This window comes from Equus przewalskii, chromosome 21, assembly GCF_037783145.1.
Source record: "Equus przewalskii isolate Varuska chromosome 21, EquPr2, whole genome shotgun sequence".
Classification (NCBI taxonomy): domain Eukaryota; kingdom Metazoa; phylum Chordata; class Mammalia; order Perissodactyla; family Equidae; genus Equus; species Equus przewalskii.
This window is the reverse complement of record NC_091851.1, coordinates 12874223-12901381: the sequence shown is the minus strand read 5'-3', so window position 1 is coordinate 12901381 and position 27159 is coordinate 12874223. Positions and strand designations below refer to the sequence as shown.

The 27159-nt window shown below is 39.6% G+C and overlaps 1 long non-coding RNA gene across 1 annotated transcript in view; it reads left to right on the top strand.

The window, feature by feature from the left end:
• LOC139078163 (uncharacterized) overlaps positions 1-27159 on the top strand; it is a 94914-nt gene that overhangs the window by 46150 nt on the left and 21605 nt on the right. The gene's annotated exons all lie outside the window — the stretch shown is intronic.

Sequence of the window (27159 nt, the reverse complement as noted above, 5' to 3'; positions counted from 1 at the left end):
TGGGTAGCTATTGAGTTTTTCATTTGCAGGTAGTTTATTCCTTAGGACTTAGCAAACCTGGCACCCCACTAGAGATGAAACCTACCAAAAAAGACTCAGATATCCGCCATGGCCCATCCTGTGCTCAGCCAAGCTCCTATCCCTCTCTTCTCCCGTCCCAAGGGGATCTTAGTGAAGGAATAGCCTCCCTTGCCAGCACCTTCCATAACCACCTGTGGAATAAAGGCCATGTGGGGGACTCTGACTTCGTGTCAGATTCGTTCTGCTCATCCATGTATGTTACAGAACACACAGTGGGCTGGGCTTGATGGCTTAGTGATGTGACCTCACCAACAGCAGGGTCACTGCAAAGCAAGGGCCTGATGGGTGGGGCCCAGGGCTCTAGTCTGAGAGTTGGACCTGGTATAAAGGAAACAAATTACTTAAGGAAAGATTCCGGGTCCTTGATCCATCGGATGTGGGCCTTTACCTGCCTGACATGTGTTAACTTGTTAGCTAACACATTCCACCTGGAACAGTCAACAGGGAAACCCCGACCCTGGCCTGGCTCTGCCTATGGGAATTCCTGACACACACCAACTCACGAACAACGGAGCCTGCAAACAGAGGAGATGTTTTGATCTTAAGCCACTGGTTCCAGACATTTACTTCTAAGAGTTTCTTTACGGATGAAAAGGATTTGCAGAATATAAGGTCCATGAAGAGAAGAGTCAGAAAGCTCGAGTTCTTCTTGCCTGAGCTCTGCCAACTACTGGCTGTGTGACTTTGGCCAAGCCATTGTCCTTTTGAAGTCTTCTATTTTATCACTGGTAAAATGAGGAAGCTTAACTGTATCATCTCTTGGGTCCGTTGAGAGCTGATAGTTATATTGCAGTGGTCTTGGACTTTTAACTAAGTACTGTGGAGAATAGTCTTTCAGGTGGATCCTTGACTAGAGTTAAGCAAGAGATCCTAGATCTGAGCCAGTTGAAAAGAAAGATATTTTTCGAAGTTTTTAACTCTAGTCATAGGATAACAACTAGTACCAACCTTCAGGGCTGGCATTCACGGGAATATAGAATGCTGGATTAATCAGACCATTCTCTCCATCTGGAAGAATTCTGTCTTGGCTTCCCAACAGCACACTCTCCTACTTTTCCACCTACCTCACTGGCCACGTCTTCTCCAACTCCTTCCTCTTCTCATCTAAACCTTGAATATATGGGGCCCAGTGCATTTTAACAAGACCCTCAGGTGATTCTTATGCAAATCAGAGTTTAAGAAGTGCTGCTGTCACTGGGCTTTCTGGGTTGTTAAAATGCACATTCTGATTCAGGAGGTTTGGGGGTGGGCCCTGAGAATCTGCATTTCTGTTAAGCTCCATTAATGATGCTGATGCTGATGCTGCTGGTCCATGGACCACACTTTGAGTAGCAAGATCCTCAGAATGTTTTTCTCATGTTAACCTCTCAATTCCAAGTAGAATAGAAATGTTTATTGCAGGCTAACAAGAGCAAAAGACTTGAAAGTCACAAATCATTTAGATTTGTTGTTTTTCAGTACTCATAGCACGAGGAACCAAGAGATAATTTTTCTTGTGGTTTCCTAAGTGTTTAAAGCTAAATTTATTTCTGGAGTCTCTTCTGATTTTGTTGAGTGCTTCCTGTCAAGACCTTCCTTTCTTACTGTTGTGATTTGGAGTATACTTCCAGAGAGGAATGTCTTAAAAATGGCCTTTGATGTCTCTTATAGAAAACTATTAATTTCACAGTTGAAACATTTCAGGATGACAAAAGTAATCATCAGATTCAGGAGAACAGCTAAAGCTTATGTTACAGTTACAAAAGATCCAGGATGACTGAATTACTTAAAAAAATCAAGAGTGTTTGGTGATTAAAGGACAAATATTTTAGAGGGAATATTGTTCTTTTTTGGGTGTGTCTCTAATTTTTTTAATAGACAATTTTTTTAGAGAAGTTTTAGATTCACAGCAAAATTGAGAGGAAAGTACAGATTTCCCATTTACCCCTGTCCCCACATATGCATAGCCTCCCTCATGATCAACATTTCCCCACCAGAGTGGTGCATTTGTTGCAATTGATGAACCTACATTGACACATCATTATCACTCAAAGACTATTAGGATTCACTCTTACTGTTCATTTTATGAGTCTGGACAAATGTATAATGACGTATATCCACCATTCTAGTATCATACAGAATAGTTCCACTGCCCTAAAAATTCTCTGTACTTCACTTATTCATTCCTGGCTCCCTAACCTGGAAACCGCTGATCTTTTTACTGTCTCCACAATTTTGTCTTTTCCAGAATGTCAAATTGGAATTGTACAGTATGTAACTGTAGGGGAGTAAGACAAATCCTCCGGGTCCTTCTGGCTGAGCTACAAATTAAATTGACATGAAACAGAACAACAAGACAAAGTCAAACAAAGTTGTTTTTATTTTTTTTAAGGTATGCTATTTTTGATGAGGAATATTGGCCCTAAACTAACATCTGTTGCCGATCTTGTTCTTTTTTTTCCTCCCCAAAGCCCCAGCATATAGTTGTACATCCTAGCTGCAAGTCATTCTAGTTCTTCTATGTGGGATGCCGCCACAGCAGGCTTTATGAGTGGTCTGTAGGTCTACGCCCAGGATCTGAACAGGTGAACCCCAGGTCTGAAGGGGAGCATGCGAACTTAGCCACTTGGCCATAGGGCCAGCCCCTCAAACAAAGTTTTATAACATGTATAGAGGGAAGAAACTCAGGAAAATGAAGCAACTTGCCCAAATGGCCAAGATTGTTATCTTAAATACCATCTTCAGCCAAAGACAAAAGAGGACGTTGGGGTTGGGGGAAGTCAGTTATGGGAGATCACCAGAAAAGCACAGTAAACAAGAGTAAGGTTATTATGCAGATTTCAGTCCTTGCCTTCCACATTGATGAGAGTTTCTAGAGATAAGGTCATCCCCCTTCTTCCTGGTACAGAGAGGGAGACACCTTTACAGATGGAGATTTCCTTTACAAGTACATGTCTGTTACAGAGAGTAAATTCTACTTTTCAGAGCTTCTCCCATGTCTGCAGTTTCTTAAAAGTAACCAGTCCAAAATAGTCCTCATGCCAAAGAGACACAATTTGGAGTGGCTAATGCTCATCCCCCACGTAGTCTTTTCAGATTTCTTGTTTCACTTTGTAATAGATGTTTAAATTTCCTCCATGTCTATTCAAGAATTGAAAGTTCATTTCTTTTTAGCACTGAATAATATTCCATTGTCTGGAGGTACCACAGTTTAGTTATTCATTCATTTACTGAGAGACATCATTTTTTTCCCTCCTGGTTGGGGAAGGAAGTGGTGGTGGTAAGAAAGTCTAGGAAATTATTCAGCACTAGGCTTTAAAATAATTTCTGCTCTGGGGCAATGCATTCAACATCAGGGGTTAGAGGGATGAAAGAAGACTGTCCTTTATGTCTTTCTTGAGAAAAAAGAAAAGATGTAATTTTGCTTTGTTTCCCAATAGTTTAAAACTTTTCCACCAATTTTTATTGTTTCCAAAACACTTAGGCGTGGTAATTTCCCCCACTCTCCTTAGCAAAGTCTAGACAGGGGTTACAAACTTAAGTGCCTGCAGGGGCCAGGTGAGTAACATAAATGAGTGAAAGACCAGAGCTAGACATTAAGGAATGGTGGGGATTGTCTAAAATGGAAAATTCATACTCCATCAAGAGAGTATAGCCTTTATGCAGCTCCCTTTCTTCTAAAGAAGTAGGAAATCTCTTAAATTTTTAAGTGTTGAGACTTTCTAAATTTTTGAAGGAAACACTGTATGGGCCCAACAAAACATGCCTACAGTATAGATTTATCCCAGAGAAAGGATTAGCAATAGTTAGAAGATTTCTGGTTTTAGTTACAGATCTAGTCTTTGGTAAGTCACTTTGTACTCCAACCTTCAATATCCTGACCCATGAAAATCTTGACATTATTTATTAAAATGATGATTAAATATTTTGAAATTTGAAGAATTGTGATTAATAATTCTGTTTGTCACATCTCATATTAATAAGAGATCTGCAAGAATTTAAAAGATATGATCTTATCAAAAATATTTCACTGGGAATTGAATATTAAAAAAAGGCATTCAAAAATTTCAGGCAAAACTATGTGTCCTCAAAGATAATTTTTTTATATTAAAGATATATATTTTCTGACCTTCATATCATTGAAAATTTAAATATTCCTAAAATGTAAAAAATAAAATAAAATAAAGGAGAAGGTAAGCGAGGAGAAGGTGCATATAGAGTGAACCAAATTTATAAGGCGTAGAACCGGATGACAACACCTTGATTTTTGTATAGCAATATACACAACATTTTAAATAAACTCTAAATATATGTTGTTATTAAGTATTTTCTCCTTACAGTCTTCAAAGCCGTTGGTATAGATTTCCTATTCTAGAGATGAATTAAGTTTGGTGGGCTTCTCTTTGAAATACTGGACTCTTCCTGCTTCTGTGCATAACCCTTTCTAGGATCTGCTCTGAACTTTGAGGCTGTTTCCTTCTCCTCAACAAGAACATCCCTAAGAAAGTTCCTAAACTCTGTTCCTCTGTAGACACTTCCTTCTTCATAAAGCTCATTCTTTTTCCATAGTTTTGAGTAGAAATCATATGAGGCCAACTTGCACAGTTTGTGGATTACACCCGTGACTTGCCTTCCTTCCAGTTCCCACTGCCATAGCCCTTGCCAAGGACCCTCAACTCCTTGACCTTGATTGTTTTCCCCGTCAGGCTGACCTTATTGAATGCTGCTGATTCTTTCTAGTTCTGGTTATCTAGCCGACCCTCAGCTATCAACCAATGTCAGTTAACATGTTGTATGGTTTTCCTTTGTTTACTTCTCCTTCTGTTATAGTCTTTAGGTCTCCAGGAGGTAATTTATTTCCCAAGGACCAATCTCTGCGTTTATTTTAATGGTTAAAATACATGTGGATGTTATAGCAGCTCAAGGAGGAGAGCCTCAGGTGAAAATGGGTATATGTTCTAGGCTTGTCTTTCCCACTATTAGAAAAATAGTTACCAATTCTGACAACATAAAGTTAACTGAACACTCTTAATTTATATGTGGATGATAGAAAGTAAGTAGCTCTATTGGTCACACATTACTCCACCTCATATGTGCTCACTCCTTTGACTCTCCTATTTCTAGGAATATATTGTCCTCATCACTACTTCATGCTAGTGGAAACATGCATGTAGTTTTTCTACCTTCAAACTCTTCCTTACTCTAATCTAATCTTTGACAGATTTATTAGATATAAAATACTTGCTACATTTCATACCCACTCAAAAAAGCTTTCATTGATTACTTATTTTACTGTAGAAAAAGAAACCTAAAAGCCAAGATGCTTCATAAATTTATCTAAATGACTCTGGCAACATTATCTTCCGGGAGATAAGCTCAATGTTATTTCTGACTGTAGCAGTATCTATCAGTACATCCTTGATAAGTAATAAAAATTAGCCTCCGCTACACTGAATACCTAATATTTCAATGCTTATTTTTTAAAATCTCTCAAGTAAACCATTAGGTTCTTGAGGGGAGGCAATATGCCTTGCAAAAGTGTTTTTTTTTCTTATTATAAAAGCTTTTATTTTGAAATAATTTGAGATTTATAGAAAATTTGCAAAAACATTACAAAAAATTCCCATGAGCCCTTGCCCAAATGTATGTATATGTATATATGTGTGTATATATCTCCTTAGATGTATGTGTGTGTGTGAGATTGTGTGTGGATAGTGTTCTCTGGACTGTTCGAGGGTCGGTTGCAGACACGATGTCTCTTTCACTCCTAAACACCTCACTGGGTATTCTCTCACCTAAACCACAGAATAATGATCAAAATCAGACTATTGAGAATGATGGAGATCTATTGTCTAATCTGCAAACTTTATTGCAATTTCACCAATTGTCCCATTCATTTCCTTTATAGGAAAACAGAGAGAAGTCTGGTCCAGGATCCAGTCTAGGGTCACTTGATGAATTTACTTGCCTCTTATGTCTCTTTTAATCTGAAAAGGTCACTCAGTTTTTCTTGCTTTTCACACCTTGACATTTTTAGAAAGTACAAGCCAGTCATTTTGTAGAATATCCATCAGCTTGGATTTTTCTGAGGTTTCCTCATGATTAAATTCAAGTTATGAAGTTTTTTTGGAAAGAATATCACAGAATTAATGATAAATACTTCTCAGTGCATCATATCAGGAAGCATTTAATTTCCATTTGTCCCGTTAATGGTGATATTAACTTTGGTCACTTGCTTAAGGTGGTATCTGCCAGGTTTCTCCACTGTAAAGTTACTATTTTTCCCTTTGCAGTTAAGCATCTTATAGGGAGATACTTTGAGACTACGTAAATACCTTTTCCTTTTTTTTGAAATAATTTTAGACCTACAGGAAAGTTGCAAAAGTTATACAAAGTTCAAGTATACCCTGTTTCCAGCTTCCTTTTATGTTAGCAACTTACAAATACATACTGCAATTATCAAAATCAGGAAATTAACATTAGTACAGCACTCTTAACGTAGTTCTTGCTGGAATTTCCCCAGTTTCTTTGCTCTAATGCCTTTCTCCTGCTCCAGGATCCGATCCAGTATCCCACATTGTTTCTGTTTGTTGTGTCTTCTTAGTTGCCTCTAATCTACGATTGTCCCTCAGTCTTTCCTTATCTTTCACAACCTTGACACTTCTCATAGGTGCTGGTTATTTATTTTGCAGACTTTCTCTCAGTTAGAGTTTGTCTGCTGTATTCTCCCTATTAGATTGGGTTACTCATTTGTGGCAACAATGCCACAGAACAGATGTTGTGTCCTGCTCAGTGCATATTATCAGGAGGAACGTCATGTTGATATGTCTTATTGATGGTTGTGTTAACCATGATCGCTTGGTTAAGGTGTGTCTGCTGGGTTTCACCACTGTAAAGTTACTATTTTTCCGATTGTGACTGATCAATATCCTGAGGGAGATGGTGGGAGACTATGCAAACATATTATTTCTCTTCAAACTTTCACCATTGATTTTAGCACCCATTAGTAGATTTTGCCTGTAAAAGTTATTACCGTGGTCTTTGCCTAATGGTGGTTTTGTCTGATATACTATTTCTAAACAAACTTTTACTCACTAGTTTTAGCATCCATCAATGATTCTTGACTGGAACAGTTGTTACTATGGTGATTGTCAAATGGTGATACTCTAAATCCTCGATCTTGTTTCTTAATGATGAGTATGAATTTTTCAGGAGCATAAACTAGAACTGGTAAGTTCCTATTGTCAGCTCTGGATCCACTGATTCTACTTTGTGCAGTCCTAATGCTAGACTCTGATTTCTAGATGGTCGTTGAAACCAGGGTTGCTTTGAGAAGACCGATGACCTCAGAGGAATTATTAAGACAGTTCTATAGGGCTATACCATATCTCTGTAATTTTGGAAGTAGTTTTCACCTTAATTGAGTGCTAGGCATAATAGTAGCAATCTCTGACATTTGTTTAGCTCCTTATAATTTGAAAGCAATACTTAAAACACTTTGAAATATATTGTTTGTTATGTCCACAGGCCAGATTTGGCTTACTGGAACTTGCAAATACCTTTGCACAGACGATCTTTTTCTATTTTCTAAATCTTCTTTTTGGGGGAGAGAGGATGGTCAGAGTAAGGAACATGAGCTTATTATAACAAATATCACCAATAGCCCAATCTCAGCAGCTAAACATAATACAAGATTATTTTTTGTTCACAGAAAATATAATGTAGATGTTCTTGACCAGTGAACCTTTCAGAGGGTCAGTCAAGGACCTAGGCTCTTATGTTGTGGATTCCCTTCTCCCAAGGCCTCTTAGTTCTTGCCTGGATTCTCTGCATTTGGATGGCAGAAGAGAGAAGGAATTTGGAGAATTGCTTGGGAGGTTCTTATGGCCAGGCTGGAGATGGCATATAGAACCTCTGCTTGCATACCATTGGCTAGAACTTGGTCACATGGCCCTTCTCACTGCAAGAGAGGCTGGGAAATGTAGTTTTTCTGTATGTCCAGGAGGTAGAGGAAATAGTTTTCTTGAACCTTAGCAGTTTCTGTCACAGTTTTGATTCTTGGTGGTTATCTCATGGCATTATGAAGCCCATAGCTTGGCTCAGAGTTGATTAATTAATGTGTTGTGTTGAAGGCATCAGGTGTATGGGGACATCCGTGAGGTTAGGCCTCTGCCTAATTCATAGAAGGATGTCTTCCTGACTTTTTAATTTCAATCGGCTTTGCAGCAACTTTCCTATTTCACCTAATAGCTCTCCTCCTCTTGAATACACTCTCTCTAAGAATTTTTCACTTCAGTAAATTAGTAAATTAAACTGTCCCTTCACCTAAGCAGTATACCTACACTTTCAGGAAAGAGTCATAAATAACTCTTCAACCCCAAACCAGCATAGAATAATCTGGAAGAGTGAAGGCATCAGAAGCATTCCTAGTGTGGAACTGAAGAACCAACATAGGGAGTAGAGAGAGGACCTTTGGGAGAGAAACCTCTCTCTTGCCTAATTTCTATCAGGAAAAAATGCCAGTTAAAACACTTGGAGTCCTACCATCTGGGGACAAAATGAATTTTTAAAATGATTATTTTTTAAAGCTCATTAGCAACAGTGTGACTAATTTATCCCTCTTTAGCCAGAACAAAGGTGCAGTCTCTTTGAATTTGTACCTCCTTCAAGTTAAAACTCCCACCACCATCCACATAGTAAAGAAATTCTGGTCACTCTATCACATATTGGAAGAGGCCAAAACCCCTAGCAGTTTGGCAATGAACGCCCTCGCTGCTCATTAAATAACCTCATTAGAGAAACCTATTGCATGACGGGTGAGGCAAACCTATTGAAGGCAGGGCGAGAAAATCCTTGTAACTCTTGATGTTTTGTTTTAAAGGAGTGAGGTTCTCACTGGGAATTGCATAAGATTGTACCCTGAGAGAATTAATAAATTTAGTTCAGTATTGAGTTTTCTTTATCAGAAAAGAATTATTCCAAATCCCATATTATGGGTAGAATGAGCTGTTTGTGCATCAGAAGGATGTTAAGGTAATATGACAGGGAAAATGTTTTCAGCTGAACATAATTCCCTGTGATTGATCCTGGCTTCAAAGTTTTCTGACAGCAGAAATTTACAGCAAAGTTGGCAAGGCTGCCCTCACTGTTGTACTGCCACCCCCGCTGTCTGGACAGGCAGACACACACTGGGACACTGTGCTTTTCTCTTCTGAGGCATCACAACGTCATCATATTATTAAAAAGAAGAAAGTGGGGCTTCCCTTCTTGTCTGATCTACATCTAGTTCTGTAATTGATGTGAAACGTGGGTTTTACAGTTGGGGGTCAACTGCCACATGACCTCCCAGCTTCCACTGAGTCATGTCATCAAACTGCTCTTTCTCATTATTATTATTTATTGTTCCTTGAACTCAGCAAGCAAAAGTGGCTCATACAATAACTCTGGCAGTGCCAAGACAAATAGACGCACTCCTGCCCTGAGCTGCTTAGGGTCTGGAGACACAAATGGTACTGTGCAAAAGAAAAATGCAGAACAAATGAAGAATGGAGAAGGCATTTTTCCCCTTTGTCTTATTTCTTATGCCGTCAACTCCACTCTCTTTGATTCAGTGAAGAAAAACATGCTTGAAATATATATCTCCATTTCTGAGTAATTCTTTGAAAAACAATGAGAATATTTAGGTATTTTAATAACTCCTGCAAAAAACTATTTTAAAAATTCCACAGATTTAGAAGTTTCAGTTCTTGGAAGAAAAATAATTCAACTTAATTTTGTGGCTGGTTCTTGAGAAAAGAATACAGCTGAATACTATTGTTAAACCTAAGTGCAAGTAGGGGGAAGAAATGTGAAGGACAGAAATCGCTTAATATCACACCAGAACACACCTCTTTACTACTTGATATTCACAATTTTAACTGAAAATGCTAAATTTTACTGCATGTAGACTTTGGGTTGGAAGGCTTCCCTGGAATTAGTTGAGAAAGTAAACCATTTCCATGCACAGAGGAAGGGGTCAGGTCTTGCTGAAGACTCAAATAAATGATTATCACATGAATGAATGAATGAAGGAAGGAAGGAATGAATGATGGAAACTTCTCGGTTCTTTTCCATCAAATTTCTTCTCCTTCCTTCATTTGTTTAAAAAATTATATGCTACTACATCTCCTCTTGTCCCATCTATTTTTAAAGTACTTTATGTCTGTACATTGGCCCATATGGTGGGCAATTGCTGTTGTTTCTCTGTCCAGTATCTCTTCTGTGTTCTGGTAACAGCATTCACATGTTCCTTCAAGACTTTTCTTCCTCCAAAATCAGGTCATGTGGTTTGGACAGAGCTGACTCCACCTCCATATCCCAGGGTGTTCACATGACCCAGGCTCCTCAGGTGTGAACACATGACCCACATCCACCCAGTTGTAGCAAATCCCAGCACTTTTCCTGCAGATACAGGAGGTATGGAGGGAGGTATAGAGGGAAAGAGGTCTGGGAGATCTTGTCTGTCTGCTGGCATTACTAAGAAGATGAGAAACTGTTCTAGAGCTTCTGAGTGCCATCTTGCTATCTTGGGTCATGGTGGCGGAGTCTATTTTGAGAGGAGTCCCCCAAGAAAGCCGTGATTCCTGGATGTTCTGTGGACATCGTTTGAGTTCCTAGATGTAATACTTCCTGAAACCAGTCATGGGTATCGAGTGAACACAATTTTTATTTTTTCTTACACGAGTTGAGTTGGGTTTGCTGTCAATTTGCTGAAGGGTTTGGACAAATGTGTCCCCCCCAGAAACACTCCAGAATCTTTATTTGAAAGAAGAACATAAGCTAGAATCAGAGCGTGTTTCCTAGATAGTTTTCTTTATTTCTGCTATCACTACTAATTTTTTTGCTCTATTCCTTGGTATTTTCATGCAAGTTAAATGCTGCAAAAATCTCTCTGTGCGTTATTGTCCGCATCCTGAGAATAGAAGAACTTGTCAGGTATACTTTAGATTATTAGAGTGTCATTGTTAGGGCTCTGAGTTAAATTGTGTGACGGCGTAGTCCTTCCCTCATGACTGTACTTTGGCTCAATCCTGTCTCCAGGGAGAGGAAATGTTTCTGTCACTCTCCCTCTTCCTGAGGAAGCATGTCTCCAGGCTTGCAAAGTCATCAGGCCTGAAAAACTCACCACCAGGCTGTGATAACACGACAGATCCCTCCCATGCTGCTAATTATGTTGTTCCCCCCTTAAAGCCACTCACTGAGTGCCCATCACTGAGTGATGGGGTTTTCCTGGAACAAACACGTACAGTTGTGCTATAAATGCAAAATCAGGAAAACGCCAGACAAAGAGAAAAGAGAGGTGCTGCTTTATGTTTTGTTATTTCGAACATGATAGCTTTTATTCCTTCTTCCTTTATTTCACCTTCATTTGACTGGCATTCAGGAGGTGATGGCACATGGAGGTCAGAGAGTCATATCCGGAATCCAGGCCCCTCTGTTCACAAGTATATAATCTTGGGCAAATAACTTAAACTTCTTATTCTATATTCTCCTATTTGTTAAAAATAAGAAAATATTAATAATACATCTCACATGATGATGCTGGCAGAATTAAATAAGATAATATGTAAAGCATTTAGGACAGTGCCTTGTATGCAGTAAGCACTCAATTAAGGTCAGTTCCTGTTTAGTGGTTGTATAGTTTCTCTCTGTCCTCCTGTCCCCAGCATGCCTTCCCTCCCTGCCCCAGGTGAGACTGGTCATCTTCTTTGCTTTTTAGAATGGGCAACCCCTTCCAAATTATGACTTGAGGTGCCTCAGGAAGGATCTTTTGGTACTAAAATACTTATCCCTTTGCGTCTGCTGAAATTTCCCTTGTAATCTCATTCTGTGCTTAATGTTGAAGGCCTCTATTAAAATGCAGCAGCTTCAGTCCTTACATACTCTTAATTCATTTACTGATTCCCAGCAGAGATCACATTCTCGAGATACGAGGAATAGGATGAGTCAGTGGAAGAAGACAGGCCAAAGCTCAGTACTGTGTTTTGTCTCTGATTTCAGAGCTTTGAAAGAGATGAGAACAGGGTGTTAAAAGGAGAGGACCCTGCCTAGTCAACCAGATGGCCAGAGTCAACTGGTGAACAGCGGGTGTCAAACGTCAAGGTGAGAGCTCCATTGCCTCCTTATGGGATGCTGTGGGGGCAGCTCAAGGCTGATGCCCACGCTGGATGGCATAAAGCTACTCTAGGCTGCAGTCAGAGGTCAGTCAGGAGAACAGACACTGATCTAATTTGAAAGCAGAGGAAATTAAAACAGGGAATCAGACACACAGTTGATTGAAGTTCTGAGATGCCAAATAGAGGCTGGTAAAGAAATGCAGAGATTAGCAAAAGCAGGAAGCCATTATCACTCTGGAGCTAGAAGTACAAGGGAGCAGGTGTCATTCCTGAGACTGAGAGTTGAGGCCCCCTAGCAAAATCTAGAACCCCAGTGGACGTCTCTGGCAGGAACCAAAGCCATGGAGAAGGGAAAGTTGCTGCCTGAGACGCTGCCTATGGAAGAGAAGGATGGAGGAAATACCCTGGCCTTTCCCTTATTCCTGCCTCTAACCTCCTGTAGGGCCTCCCAGTGGGTGAACCTGGCTGGAAGCTAGCTGGTGCAGGAGCCTGGAAGACAGAGGCTGAGGGCTCTCCTCCTTGGTACGCAGAGCAGATTGGGAGACAGGGCTAAGAAGGATATAAGAACAATGAAATGATGGGCATAGTACTGAGAGGAAGAAAGAAAACCACTTTCCTATGGTCATATAAGAAGGTGACACTCAGGAATCTGAGCTGTCGAAAGGTCTTCTTTATGTTTGCCACGCAGAGCAGAGATTTTGGCTTGGTTTTTAGGTCTGGGCTTAGAGGTGGAATATTATTCACCTCAGTTTTTCTCAAAGGGTAGATGGTGGAGTCTTTGCACTAGAAACAGCTGTACTGTCGGTTCAATCTGCTAATTCCTGGGCCTCACACCAGATCTTCTAAATGCGTTTACCTTATTGAGGGGCCAACTGGTTTGCCTACTTCTCTCTGTGTTGTTAACTGAGGTTTATGTTCATAAAGCCTTTAGATTTTAAAACCAGGACAATCACTCTCTGAACAAGATTTGCTTCACTTCTTTTTCCTCCTAGATGATGGGTGATGCTGTCCTTATGAAGTTCTAGTCTACTGGCCTGTTCAATATCTATCCAAGGGTTCTGCCCAGGACATTACATGGCTGATGAGAAATGTCTCTTGTCCAAAGATTGATGGTTTAACTCAAGAGAAGGGCAACAAATTCTCAAGCATGTTAACAAATCTCCCATCCCAGGAACAGAGTTGCATAATTGAAAAAGTTAGAAATAGAAACCAGAGGAATTCCTTGGTGCAAGAGGTCAGAGAGATAGACGCACCAGCTGGATCGCAGAGCAATCTGCTCACTGGCCTCGGGAAGCCATTCCGGGTGTTTGAAGCCAATTGCTTTGTATTTCCCACAATGTTGCTGTAAATGATTTGATTTTCACTGCTATAACTGGTGGTGCGTAGGTGCCTGTGTAATGAGCACAACCTTGAATACAGATACTTGAGTTAAGTAGTCCTTTGGCGAACGAGCTCAGACTTGCATCCTCTCTGACCCTGTTTTCATCTGCAGTATGGGGGCATAGCTGCTGTGCTTCCTTTGTAGAATAGTGGGAAGAATCACCTATCTTAATTGAATAAGGATTTAGTTATTGAGAGTCTCTGCTTACTAGATCTCATGTTAGAAATACAAAGACAGAATTCTTGCCTTTGAGGGCATTTCAGCTTGTAAAAAGAGAATCTGCACATAAAAGCAGTCTACGTTTTGCAGTGCTCCGTTGAGTTAAAAGCTATGATTTAAACAGCTATAGTCACGTCACTTGCTGTGGCTGTAGTTGAGATAAGTGAGTATTAGTTTCATACTCATGGGATCTGAAGGACACGTTAGGAACGTCAACTTCTTAAACCTAAGGACCTTCAGAGGGGAGTCATCAATTCCTGGGGTGCTATTGGAAGGTCTAAGTCTTCACTAAGGGGAGGAAGAAGAGAGGGTAAGTAAGAGAAGGACGATTAAAAGACAGCATATGGTGACGACGGCAACTAGACTTTTGATGGTGAACACGATGCAGTCTACTCAGAAGTCGAAATATAATGATGTACACCTGAAATTTTATAGTGTTATAAACCAACGTGACCTCAATAAAAAAATAAAGAAAAATAAAAACCAGGCATGTCTACTTTGCAGAAAAAAAAAAAAAGGCAGGAAAAGAAAAAAGAGTGGAAGGAAATGAAATGCAGAGGAGCGGGGCGTAGCTGCTAACGTCTGTAGCAGCTACTGCTCAAGGCACCGCCTCGCCAAATAATTCCATCCCCATTTTCCCTTTGTGAAATATTTACCACAAGGGATAATATAAACGTGAGCAAAAATCTGTTTTCAGGGAAAACCAAAAGCTTGCCTTTTACATTTTGGAATTGATTTCTTCTTTCTTATACGTGATCGCCCACATTTTGTTTTCTTTGGTGTGTTTTACTTCTGAGGGTGATGGTACCTTTCTTTCATTCTTTCAATTTGGGTTGACACGTTGTGCTATCCTTTAAACACTTCTAATATTTTACCTAATGCTTTCTTTATTTTAACAGCTATTTTCAAACTTTAACTGCGTCAGAATTACCTGGAGGGCTTGTTAAAACGTAGATGGCTGAGCCCCACCTCCAGAATTTCTGATTTTTGTTTCTGGTCTCCATAACTTGCAGTTTAAAAAAATTCCCAGGTAATGATGATGCTGCTTGTTCAGGGGGGACCGCTTTTTTAACATTTCAATAACTTTATTGAATATGTCCTCCTATGGGCCTTGATTTCCCTGTGCTTGGTGGTCTCTCTTCTTCCTATCGAATGTATCCACTGTAGAACATTTTCCTAGAATCTGACATGTTAATTTGTCTATGGATTTTTGTGCAGTTCTCATGCTAGAGATTTGTATTCCAAAATATTTGGGGCTCTGTGTCAATGAGTGATTCTGTATTCATGCCGGCCACGAGCGAAGGCAAGTCCTTGTGTAGGTAAATGCAGAAGATGTGCTTCCTTGGACTCAACTCTTCAGTTCTAAAGTGGAAATAGGAATGTGTGGGTTGGACAGGTGAAATGAATTTAGTCATAGAAATATTGTAAAGAATAATTTCTGGTTTTCAAGAGTGACCCCAACAGAGTAGATATTATTCCTACTTTGGCTTATGTGAGAAGGTCTGACAAGAGAAAGAGAATTGGATGGATGGTCATTGTGCGGGCTTTGAACCAAGTTACGCTACTCTTTAGCTATGCGACTGGCCAAATCCACGATCCTGTCTTTCAGTTGTGAAATGGGACAAATGATCATTTCCCAGACTTGTGGAGTTGCTGGGAGGTTCAAAGGCTGCCAAATATGGAAAGCCTTCATCGATACATCAGCTGTTCCTTATTCGGTTCAGGTTTGCTTTCTTTTCCTACTGTGTCACTGTGGCCTGGTATGTCGCTTCCTGATCTAAGTGAGGTGGTGACAGATTGCTGTGCTACACTGAATGGAAACTGTCCTGCCCAGGGGCTCTTTGCAAGATAAAGAGTCATCATATTATAAGGAAAATTTCCTCACAACCCTTGAAGTGGTATCAAAGCTGCTATTTTCATAAGTTTGGTTGACAGCATGGTGGGGGAGCTGTCAAAATCTCCAACATTAAAGGCAGCAATCTCTTGATTTTGTGTAGAAGTAGATTTGGGGAAAGGAAAGAACTATAATTGTGTTTTCTCTACTGCTTTGTAGAGTCTTTAGCAGTAGTTTACTTATCAGTCTTAGATGGACTTGAAGTTACCCAAGGGAAATTATAGTAGATTATACTGAATTCGGTGCCGTCTGGTATTAGAGAGCAATTTTTAAAAATATGAACTTTTTATTAAAGTGTAACTCACATACAGAAAAGTACACACAGCATAAGTACACAGCTTGATGAATTTTCAAAAACTAAACACTCTCATGCAACCAACACTCAGATCAAGAAACTTTATCAGGACCTGATCTTCTTAATGTTCCTCTCCAGTTACTACCACGCTTTGCCCCAAAGATAAGCACTATCCTGACTTCTAGCACCATAGCCTAATTTTGCCTGTGTTTTTTATTTGATATAAATAGAATCAGATAGGATGTAGTCTTTTTTTTAATTAAGATTATGATAGATTACAACCTTGTGAGATTTCAGTTGTACATTATTGTTAGTCATGTTGTGGGTACACCACTTCCCCCTTTGTGCCCGCCCCCCACCCCTCCTTTTCCCTGGTAACCACCGATCAGTTCTCCTTGTCTATATGTTAACTTCCACCTATGAGTGGAGTCATATAGAGTTTGTCTTTCTCTGTCTGGCTTATTTCGCTTAACATAATACCCTCGAGGTCCATCCATGTTGATGCGAATGGAACCATTTTGCCCTTTTTTATGGCTGAGTAGTATTCCATTGTGTATATATACCATATCTTCTTTATCCAATCATCAGTTTCTGGGCATTTAGGTTGGTTCCACGTCTTGGCTATTGTAAATAATGCTGCGATGAACATAGGGGTGCAAGGGACTCTTGGGATTGCTGATTTCAGGTTCTTAGGATAGATACCCAGTAGTGGGATGGCTGGGTCATAAGGTATTTCTATTTTTAACTTTTTGAGAAATCTCCATACTGTTTTCCATAGTGGCTGCACTAGTTTGCATTCCCACCAACAGTGTATGAGGGTTCCTTTTACTCCACAACCTCTCCAACATTTGTCACTCTTGGATTTGGATATTTTTGCCAATCTAATGGGTGTAAGGTGATATCTTAGTGTAGTTTTGATTTGCATTTCCCTGATGATTAGTGATGATGAACATCTTTTCATGTGTCTGTTGGCCATACTTATATCTTCTTTGGAGAAATGTCTGTTTCATGTCCTCTGCCCATTTTTTGATCGGGTTGTTTGTTTTTTTGTTGTTAAGCTGTGTGAGTTCTTTGTATATTATGGAGATTAACCCTTTGTTGGATAAGTGGCTTGTAAATATTTTTTCCAATTGGTGGGCTGTTTTTTTGTTTCAATCCTGTTTTCCCTTGCCTTGAAGAAGCTCTTTAGTCTGATGAAGTCCCATTTGTTTATTCTTTCTATTGTTTCCCTCAACTGAGGAGTTACAGTGTCCGAAAAGATTCTTTTGAAACTGATGTCAAAGAGTGTACTGCCTATATTCCCTTCTAGAAGACTTATTGTTTCAGGCCTAATCTTTAGGTCTTTGATCCATTTTGAGTTTATTTTGGTGTGTGGTGAAAAAGAATGGTCAATTTTCAATCTTTTGCATGTGGCTGTCCAGTTTTCCCAGCACCGTTTGTTAAAGAGACTTTCTTTTCTCCAATGTAGGCCCTCCGCTCCTTTGTCAAAGATTAGCTGTCCAGAGATGTGTGGTTTTATCTCTGGGCTTTCAATTCTGTTCTATCGATCTGTGCACCTGTTTTTGTACCAGTACCATGCTGTTTTGATCACTGTAGCTTTGTAGTATGTTTTGAAATCGGGGATTGTGATGCCTCCGGCTTTGTTTTTCCTACTAAGGATTGCTTTAGCAATTCGGGGTCTTTTGTTGCCCCATATGAATTTTAGGATTCTTTGTTCAATTTCTGTAAAGAATGTCCTTGGGATTCTGATTGGGATAGCGTTGAATCTATAGATTGCTTTAGGTAGTATGGACATTTTAACTATGTTTATTCTTCCGATCCATGTGCATGGAATGTCTTTCCATCTCTTTATGTCGTTGTCAATTTCTTTCAAGAAAGTCTTGTAGTTTTCATTGTATAAATCTTTCACTTCCTTGGTTAAATTTATCCCAAGGTATTTTATTCTTTTCGTTGCGATTGTGAATGGGATTGAGTTCTTGAGTTCTTTTTCTGATAGTTCATTGTTAGTGTATAGAAATGCTACTGATTTATGTATGTTGATTTTATACCCTGCTACTTTGCTGTAGTTGTTGATTGTTTCTAATAGTTTTTCTATGGATTCTTTGGGGTTTTCTATGTATAAGATCATGTCGTCTGCAAACAGCGAGAGTTTTACTTCTTCATTACCTATTTGGATTCCTTTTATTTCTTTTTCCAGCCGAATTGCTCTGGCCAACACTTCCAGTACTATGTTGAATAGGAGTGGTGAAAGTGGGCACCCTTGTCTTGTTCCTGTCCTCAGAGGGATGGCTTTCAGTTTTTGTCCATTGAGTATGATGTTGGCTGTGTGTTTGTCATATATGGCCTTTATTATGTTGAGGCACTTTCCTTCTACAACCATTTTATTGAGCGTTTTTATCGCAAATGGGTGTTGGATCTTGTCGAATGCTTTCTCTGCATCTATTGAGATGATCATGTGGTTTTTGTTTCTCATTTTGTTAATGTAGTGTATCACATTGATTGACTTGCGGATGTTGAACCATCCCTGTGTCCCTGGTATAAATCCCACTTGATCATGGTGTATAATCTTTTTGATGTATTGCTGTATTTGGTTTGCCAGAATTTTGTTGAGGATTTTTGCATCTATGTTCATCAGTGATATCGGCCTGTAGTTCTCCTTCTTTGTGTTGTCCTTTTCGGGTTTGGGGATCAGAGTGATGCTGGCTTCATAGAATGTGTTAGGGAGTACTCCATCTTCCTCAATTTTCTGGAATAGTTTGAGAAGGATAGGTATGAAATCTTCTTTGAATGTTTGGTAGAATTCTCCAGAGAAGCTGTCTGGTCCTGGACTCTTATTTTGGGGGAGGTTTTTGATTACTGTTTCTATTTCTTTACTTGTGATTGGCCTATTCAGATTCTCCATTTCTTCCTGATTCAGTTTGGGGAGGTTGTAGGAGTCTAGGAATTTGTCCATTTCTTCTAGGTTGCTCAATTTGTTGGCATATAGTTTTTCATAGTATTCTCTTATGATCCCTTGTATTTCATTGGTATCTGTTGTGATTTCTCCTCTCTCATTCCTAATTTTATTTATTCAAGATTTCTCTCTTCTTTTCTTGGTGAGTCTGGCTAAGGGTTTGTTGATTTTGTTAATTTTTTCAAAGAACCAACTCTTTGTTTTGTTGATCCTTTCTACTGTCTTTTTTGTTTCAATATCGTTTATTTCTGCTCTTATTATTATTTCCCTCCTTCTACTGATTCTGGGCTTTGTTTGTTCTTCTTTTTCTAATTCTGTTAGGTGTTGTTTGAGGTTGCTTATGTGAACTTTTTCTTGTTTAGTGAGGTGAGCCTGTATTGCAATGAATTTCCCTCTTAGGACTGCTTTTGCTGCATCCCAAATGATTTGGTATGTCGTGTTCTCATTTTCATTTGTCTCCAAATAATATTTGATTTATTCTTTAATTTCTTCAATAATCCATTGTTTGTTGAGGAGCGTGTTGTTTAGTTTCCACATTTTTGCACCTTTCTCTGCTTTATTCTTGTAGTTGATTTCTAGTTTCATAGCATTATGATCAGAAAAGATGCTTGATATTATTTCAACTCTCTTGTATTTATTGATGCTTGCTTTATTTCCCAAAATATGGTCTATCCTTGAGAATGTTCCATGCGCACTTGAGAAGAATGTGTATCCTGCTGTTTTTGGATGAAGTGTTCTATATATATCTATTAAATCCATCTGGTCTAATTTTTCATTTAATTCTATAATTTCCTTGTTGATTTTCTGTCTGGATGTTCTGTCCATTGGTGTTAATGGTGTGTTGAGGTCCCCTACTATTATTGTATTGTTGTTGATGTCTTCTTTTAGTTCTGTTAAGAGTTGCTTTACAAATTTTGGTGCTCCTGTGTTGGGCGCGTATATATTTATAAGTGTTATGTCTTCTTGGTGGAGAGTCCCTTTGATCATTATATACTGTCCCTCTTTGTCTTTCTTTATCTGTTTTGCTTTGAAGTCTACTTTGTCTGATATTAGTATAACGACACCTGCTTTCTTTTGTTCATTATTAGCTTGGACTATTGTCCTCCATCCTTTCACTCTGAGTCTGTGTTTGTCTTTGGGGCTGAGGTGTGTTTCCTGGAGGCAGCATATTGTTGGGTCTTGTTCTTTGATCCATCCTGCCACTCTGTGTCTTTTGATTGGGGAGTTCAATCCATTTACATTTAGAGTGATTATTGAGATGTGGGGGCCTACTGTTGCCATTTTATGTCTTGTTTTCCGGTTTTCTTCAATTTCCTTTGTTTCTCGTCCCATGGTTTAATCTGTTCTGATGGAGAGCTGCTACTCTCTGTTGTTGTCCTTCTACTTATCTCCTCTGCTCTTGGTTTTGTAGCCCCTTTCCTTTTTTTGATTTTTCAGGAATGAAGGTTTTCCTGAGCATTTCCTGAAGAGGAGGTTTTGTGGCAATGAACTCCCTTAATTTTTGTTTATCTGGGAACATTTTTATTTCTCCATTGTATTTGAAGGATATTTTTGCTGGGTAGAGAATTCTCTGCTGTAGTTTTTTGTCCTTCAGATTTTTGAATATATCATTCCACTCTCTTCTACCCTGTAAAGTTTCTGCTGAGAAATCTGCTGATAGCCTGATGGGGGTTCCTTTGTAGGTTAATTTCTTCTGCCTGGCTGCCCTTAGTATTTTCTCCTTGTCGTTGACTTTTGCTAGCTTCAGGATGTAGTCTTTTGCATCTGCTTTCGCTTACTTAACATTGTGAGGAACACTCATGTCATATGTGTAGTTTGAAATTTGTTCGTTCTAATTGCTCTATAGTATTTCACTGTATAAAGTAACTACAATTTATTTATTGACTCAAATATCGTGGAGATTTTGGTTGTTCTTCGTTTGGGTTTTTATAAATAGTGCTGCCATGAACATTTCAGCACAAGTGTGTGGTGAATATATGAATGCATCTTGTTGGAGTGTAATTGTTGGGTTTTCGGGTGTGCACAGGTTCATCTTTAGCAAACACTGCCAAACAATTTTCCAAAGTGGTGCAACCATGTACACATCAACCAGCAGTGTATGAGAGCTCCAGCTGCTCCACATCTTTGCCAAAACTTAATTTTGACTGTGGTTTTATTTTAGCCATTTTGATGTGTGTGCAAAAACCCAAAAACCCCAAAAAACAACAACATTAAAATGGGTAGAGAATTCTCCCTGCCCCAATATTTGTTTCACGATATACTAAAGAAACTATTCTTTGGTGAGAGTAATCTCCACAAGATGGCTAGTTGAACCTAAATAGAGGACTTGAGTCAGTTTAGATTAACTCCAAGGGCAGCTGCATGAGAGTGAAGCTTGAATATTGCAGCACAGGGAACCTTCTAGGTTTGTTATTGCTACGTACACTAAAATTCTTTTCTAGGCCAGACTCAACGTGGAAATTCTCCTTTACTCACTGAGACCAGGGAGTATAAATCTCTTCAACTGCTGGAATAGAGAACATGTGCACCCATTTTAGAGAAAGAACCTGAGATTCACAGAGGCCGCAGAATAGAGTCCATAACATTGTAGTGTCTGAGATGACATTCCCTGATACTTGGTGCTGGTTGCTGGAAATTTATAGAAAATATTGGAAGAATGAAAGCTTTAAATTATAGCTTTCATTGCATATACAAAGAACAGTAGTAAGGACCCAGGATATTCAGTTAATGGGTGTGTGTCTATGTGTGTGTGTGTGTGTGTACATAAAAGATGAACCTTGAAAATTGCACACAGCAATTTCTCTGCAATCAGTATTAAAAACTGGGTATGAAGAATTGATCATTCTAGTGAGATAGATGTGGGAGAAATAGAATAAATAATTCAAAGGATGATAAAGAAAACAGTATGCAAAGTGTCATAGGACAGAGATATTTGTCTTAGCTATGGCTGACTAAAGATTTCAGGAATTCGCCGTTGAGATAGTGGATAGTAATATCGATGTTCTAATATATTTTATTTATTTATTTTTTTGGTGAGGAAGACTGGCCCTGAGCTAACATCTGTGCCGATCCTCCTCTATCTTGTATGTGGGATGCTGCAACAGCATGGCTTGATGAGCGACGTGTAGGTTTGGACCTGGGATCCGAACCCGTGAACACTGGTTCACCAAAGTGAAGTGCTCGAACTTAACCACCATACCATTGGGCCTGCCCCCATGATTTGATTTTTAATATGTTATATTACAATTAATTTCCAATTTCCTGAAGCCTCACCTCTCTGTAGGAGCTAAGGAAATAATAACTAAATTTCACCGTCACTGTATCAGTTATCTACTGCTACAATAATGCTGTGTAATAATCACAAAACCCACCCATAAATGGCAATAAACATTTAGCCAGCTTATAAGTTTGTGGGGTTCAGATGATCTGCATTGAAGGGGGCAGATTTTGGCTAGACTTGTTTATGTGCCTGTGGTCCCATTTGGCTTAGCTCGGTTACTGTGCTGATCTTGGCTGGGCTTGTGCACATATAGGGGAGTTGGCTCATCTTGCTGAGGTGACTGGGAGTGACTTGGTTCCACCCAAAACTCAGTGGTATACAACAACAAGCATTTATTTACTTTATTTTATTATTTTTTTAAAGATTGGCACATGAGCTAACATTTGTTGCCAATCTTTTTTTTTTTTCCTTCTTCTTCTTCTCCCCAAAGCCCCCCAGTACAGAGTTGTTTATTCTAATTGTAGGCCCCTCTGGCTCTGCCATGTGGGACATCACCTCAGCTTGGCTTGATGAGTGGTGCCATGTCTGCACCTAGGATCTAAACAGGTGAAATCCTGGGCCGCTGAAGCACAATGGGTGAACTTAACTACTTGGCCATGGGGCCAGCCCCAGCAAGCATTTATTTAGTTCACAAAGTTGTGGGTCAGCTGCGAGGTTCTTCTGCCACAAACTTAGTGGCTTAAACAATACACATTTATTGTCTCACAGTTTCTGTGGGTTAGGATTTTGAGTATGGCTTAGCTGGGTTCTCTGCTTCAGTGTCTCAGCAGACTGCAAGCACAATGCTGGCTAGGCTGTGCTTTCATCTGAAGGTTTGATTGGGGAAGGGTATACTTCAAACTCACTCAGTTTGTTGGCAGAATTCAGTTCCATAGAGCTGTAGGAGTGAGGCCCTCGGTTCCTAAAGATCTCTCATGGTTTTTTGTTTGTTTTCTTCCACATGGGCCTCTCCACATTTCACACATTTCTGCTTCCTTCTTCAAGGCCAGCAGGGGGGCAAGAGTGATTCTACTGAGATGGAGTCTTGAATGACCATTATAATCATATGAATGACTTCCTATCATCTTTGCCATACTCTATTGGTTAGAAGTAAGTCACAGGTCCCCTCACTGGAGGAGACTCGAGTGAGTGGACCTGTGGGAGGGGAGGGAATTACATAAAGCTATGAACACCAGGAAGTGAGAATCATTTGTTATCACCTTACAGTCTGTCTGCCTCGGCTGGCCTTGCATACATCTTGGGATTAGCTGTGTCAGCAGATCTAGGGTGGCATGTTCACAAGGCAAAGAGATGCAACAGTGGCAGTGGGAATGCATAAGTGACTTTTCAGTCCTCTGCTAGCGTCCTGTCTGCTAGCATCCCATTTGCCAAACGAAGTCACATGGCTCAGAGATGGAGTGGGAGGACACTACAAGGTTACCTGATAAAGGGTGTGGATACAGGAGGAGTAAAGAATTGGGGCCATGGATACCATACTTACCCTTATCTGCACAATCCAAGAATTCAGCCCGATATAAATCTCATCCCTCTCTTCCTCTGGTCAGCATCTCAGGAAGAACCAAGTGTTCCAGTTGGTGCCTCACAAATACTCACAATCCTGGTTGTTCCTCCTGCTCTGACACACCTTCTAGACTATCTGCTGCCTGCAGACTCCCACATGGATGGGAACTTGCATGACCCCCCTTGCTATGACTAATATCTAAGTAGATATGCTTTCTCCAAAACTCTTTAAGATAAATAACCTTTTTGTTTCCTACCAGAAGAGAGGAGAATGTTATTATTACGCATTCTGTGTCCTATTCCTTGTCTCAGAGAATCATTCATGAATAAATTAATTTCTGTCCACTGTCCCTCTCTTTTCAGGGTGAAGCTAAACTCACAGTGTCCTTCCCACTCACTCTACCACATATTCAGAAACCTATAGAACTAACACCCCTTGTGCTCTTTCCTGATTGAAAGAATACTCTGGGACTTGTTATGGGCCAGGGCTTCTCGACACTGCTTGTACATTAGAGTCACCTGGGGAGTTTTTAAAAATTCCAGTGCCTGAGACACACTCAAGAACAATCTCTGGGAGTTAGTTGCAGACATTAGCATTTTTAAAACTCCCCCAGATGATTCTGAGAAGTAGCCAAGATTGAGAACTCCTATTATGCATAGACATGTAGACCAGGGTGTCTCAAGTAATAACTGCACTTAAGATTTTGGAGCTTCGAGTAGATAGAAAAGTTTATTCCTATTTGACTGTGGCCAAAAGCGTTTTTGTCTTCAAGGGACTTTTCATGAGAAGTTTCTCTCTGCCTCTCTATATAGAGAGAACCACATTTGCTTTGAAATATCCTCTCACCCCTCACCCTGGCACCACAGATGAGGAAAACAAAAGCCCGGAGAGATTTATTCACTTGCCCAAGATCATATGATTAATTAAAGCACAGCTGGGGCTGAGTCATGAATCTTCTTTTTCCTTCTCCAACATCAATCTGTTTTTTTCAAAACATGAACTTAGAAGTTTGGAGAGTAATAAGTTGGGTTCTATAACCTTCCCAATATACATAAAACTACCCACAGTTTCTGTTGACCAAACAATAGAAGGAGGGCTTCAGAAGTTTGTAGGAAATTCTAGAAAAACAAATTACATGGAGCTTTCTACAGTGAAACTCCAAAGGTTATCTAATGTCCTTGGCCCAAAGCTGTCTTCCAGATTATTCTGAAGATTAAACATCAAGTTTTAAAGGGCACACTAGAATGTCTTCATGTGCTATTTGTTATTGAAAATTTTGACTGTCTTTATTCTAATTTAGACACAGCTGTTTTGGGGACATAAAGAAAGAAATAGCTGGTGTTATTTGAAGTTTTCCTGTGTATTTAACGTCTTTAAAGATAATTTCTTCAAATAGTCTATGGATATACATTTAATATTCATACTCAAAGTTGCTCAGTTTTGAGAAAAGGAAAAATTCGAGTCTGTTCTACATACTTACTACTCTTTGTGCTATGTGGAATATAGGAAAACAAATTCTAAAACTGTGGATCTGAAACTATAGTGTGCACCAGAGTCATCTGGAGGACTTGTGAAAAGAAAGACTCTTGGCCTAATGCTCAGAGATTTTGAGTCAGTAGGTCTAGAGTGGTATAGCAACCATGTCTTGTATTGTCTGTATTCTGATGCTTTGACATCTGGGATTTTGCTGATCCTGGAGGAACGGCCCCTCCCAGTGCTAATCAATTGCTAGAGATGTAAACAATTTGCCCTTTGGCACACTTTTCAAAGGTGAACCATTCAATCCAGAGCCCACAGCCCAATCACCTTGTTTATTGGGTTCTCACATCCTAGACCAATATCCACCTGCCCTAATCACCCCAGGACCAGGTACTAGATAACTAGGGAGAGTTCTCACGCCCCAGAGCCTGCTGAAATTATTCAAACTAGCTAGTCCTAAACCTGTGTACCCTGCCTCTCCTGTTCCTTCCCTCGAATCCTCAATAAAGACTCTTGCCCCTCTCTCCCTCCGTCTCCTGACCCAGCCTCATGCCTCACGTGGAGTGGGCTGCCCCTTCCTCTTGGGATCTGTGTGTACAACAAAATATCTTTTTAATGGCAATGATCTCCTGATATATTGGCTTTACCATACACCAATAATAATCAAACCTACATTAAAACAAGTGGGATATAAGAATTTGTATTTCGAACATATTTTCAAGTGATGCTCATGCTGCTTTTGTTGGGGACATACTTTGAGAACCACTTTCCTAAATCATTTGAAAGCTACCATGTTTATGTCTGTTAGTGGCAGAAGGCGAGTGAGGGGCAGAAGCTGATGGAGGGGTCCTGGGGTGACATACAGAGAATGGAGATTTTTGTAAAAGCTGTTTCATCCACTTAACCATTACACTTCTGTGCTCATTTAATCATTTTAACACCTAGTGGAATCCTCATGTGAGAGCTGTGTTATCATTTCTCTATCCTAGTATTATGGTCTTTGTTGAGTTACTTGTGGGAGAATTAGAATACCAGAAAGGGGATTAAGAGCACTTGTTTTAAGTCTAGCCATGGTTCTAACACTGAGTTTCATGACCTTGGGAAATTTCACTTCATATCTTTGAGCCTTAGTTTCCTCTTCTGTTACTTGGAAATAATAACAATATCTACCTCATAGGGTAAATGTTAGGATTAAATGAGTTAAATGTCAAGAAAGTGCTTAGTACAGCCCACGGCATATAGTTAGATTTCAAGATACAAGCTATTGTTATGGAAGTTATTTTGGGGAAAGCACAGGATTGTGATAAATTTCATTGTCTTACCCTTTATATAATATAATCTTATGCCTGGAGTTTTAAATAAAGAACAATGGTGTATGACCAAAAGAATTTAAAAATAAGATCCCATGGCATTTGTTGTTCCACAAAGCAGAAAACCAGAGTCCCTGGAAGAAACTCCCTGAGATTGTTCTCTAAGTGATAAAACTACAACTGATAGGATCTTATGCCAGAAGAAAATCTGCTTCAATTTCAGTCCCATTGGCAAGGCCAATGGTGTGGTGAGGCATGGTGTAATTTCTCCCCACGTGGTTGCGTTGTCAGAGTAGTGGCTGTGCAAAAATGGCCCCTTCCAACCCAACATGTCTGCTGTGTGCCTTGCTTTAAAGTCATGCTACTTCCTGTCACAGACAAGCTTTCACTCACGATTACTTTGAGGTACTCTAACAGGAAGGGAAAATCATTATTTCTTCTTCGATGTCCATCACCAACATAAGTGACAGATATACTCTGATTACAGTATCCTTTTTACTTGTGAGGGCCAAATCAGTAGGAAAAAACCCACTAAATTCCCAAATATCCAGTTGTGTCAGGCTTAAATTTAGTCATTGTGCATTTATGATGCATCTTTTGTGATAAAATGTCTGATGTTCTCTCTGAGCTAA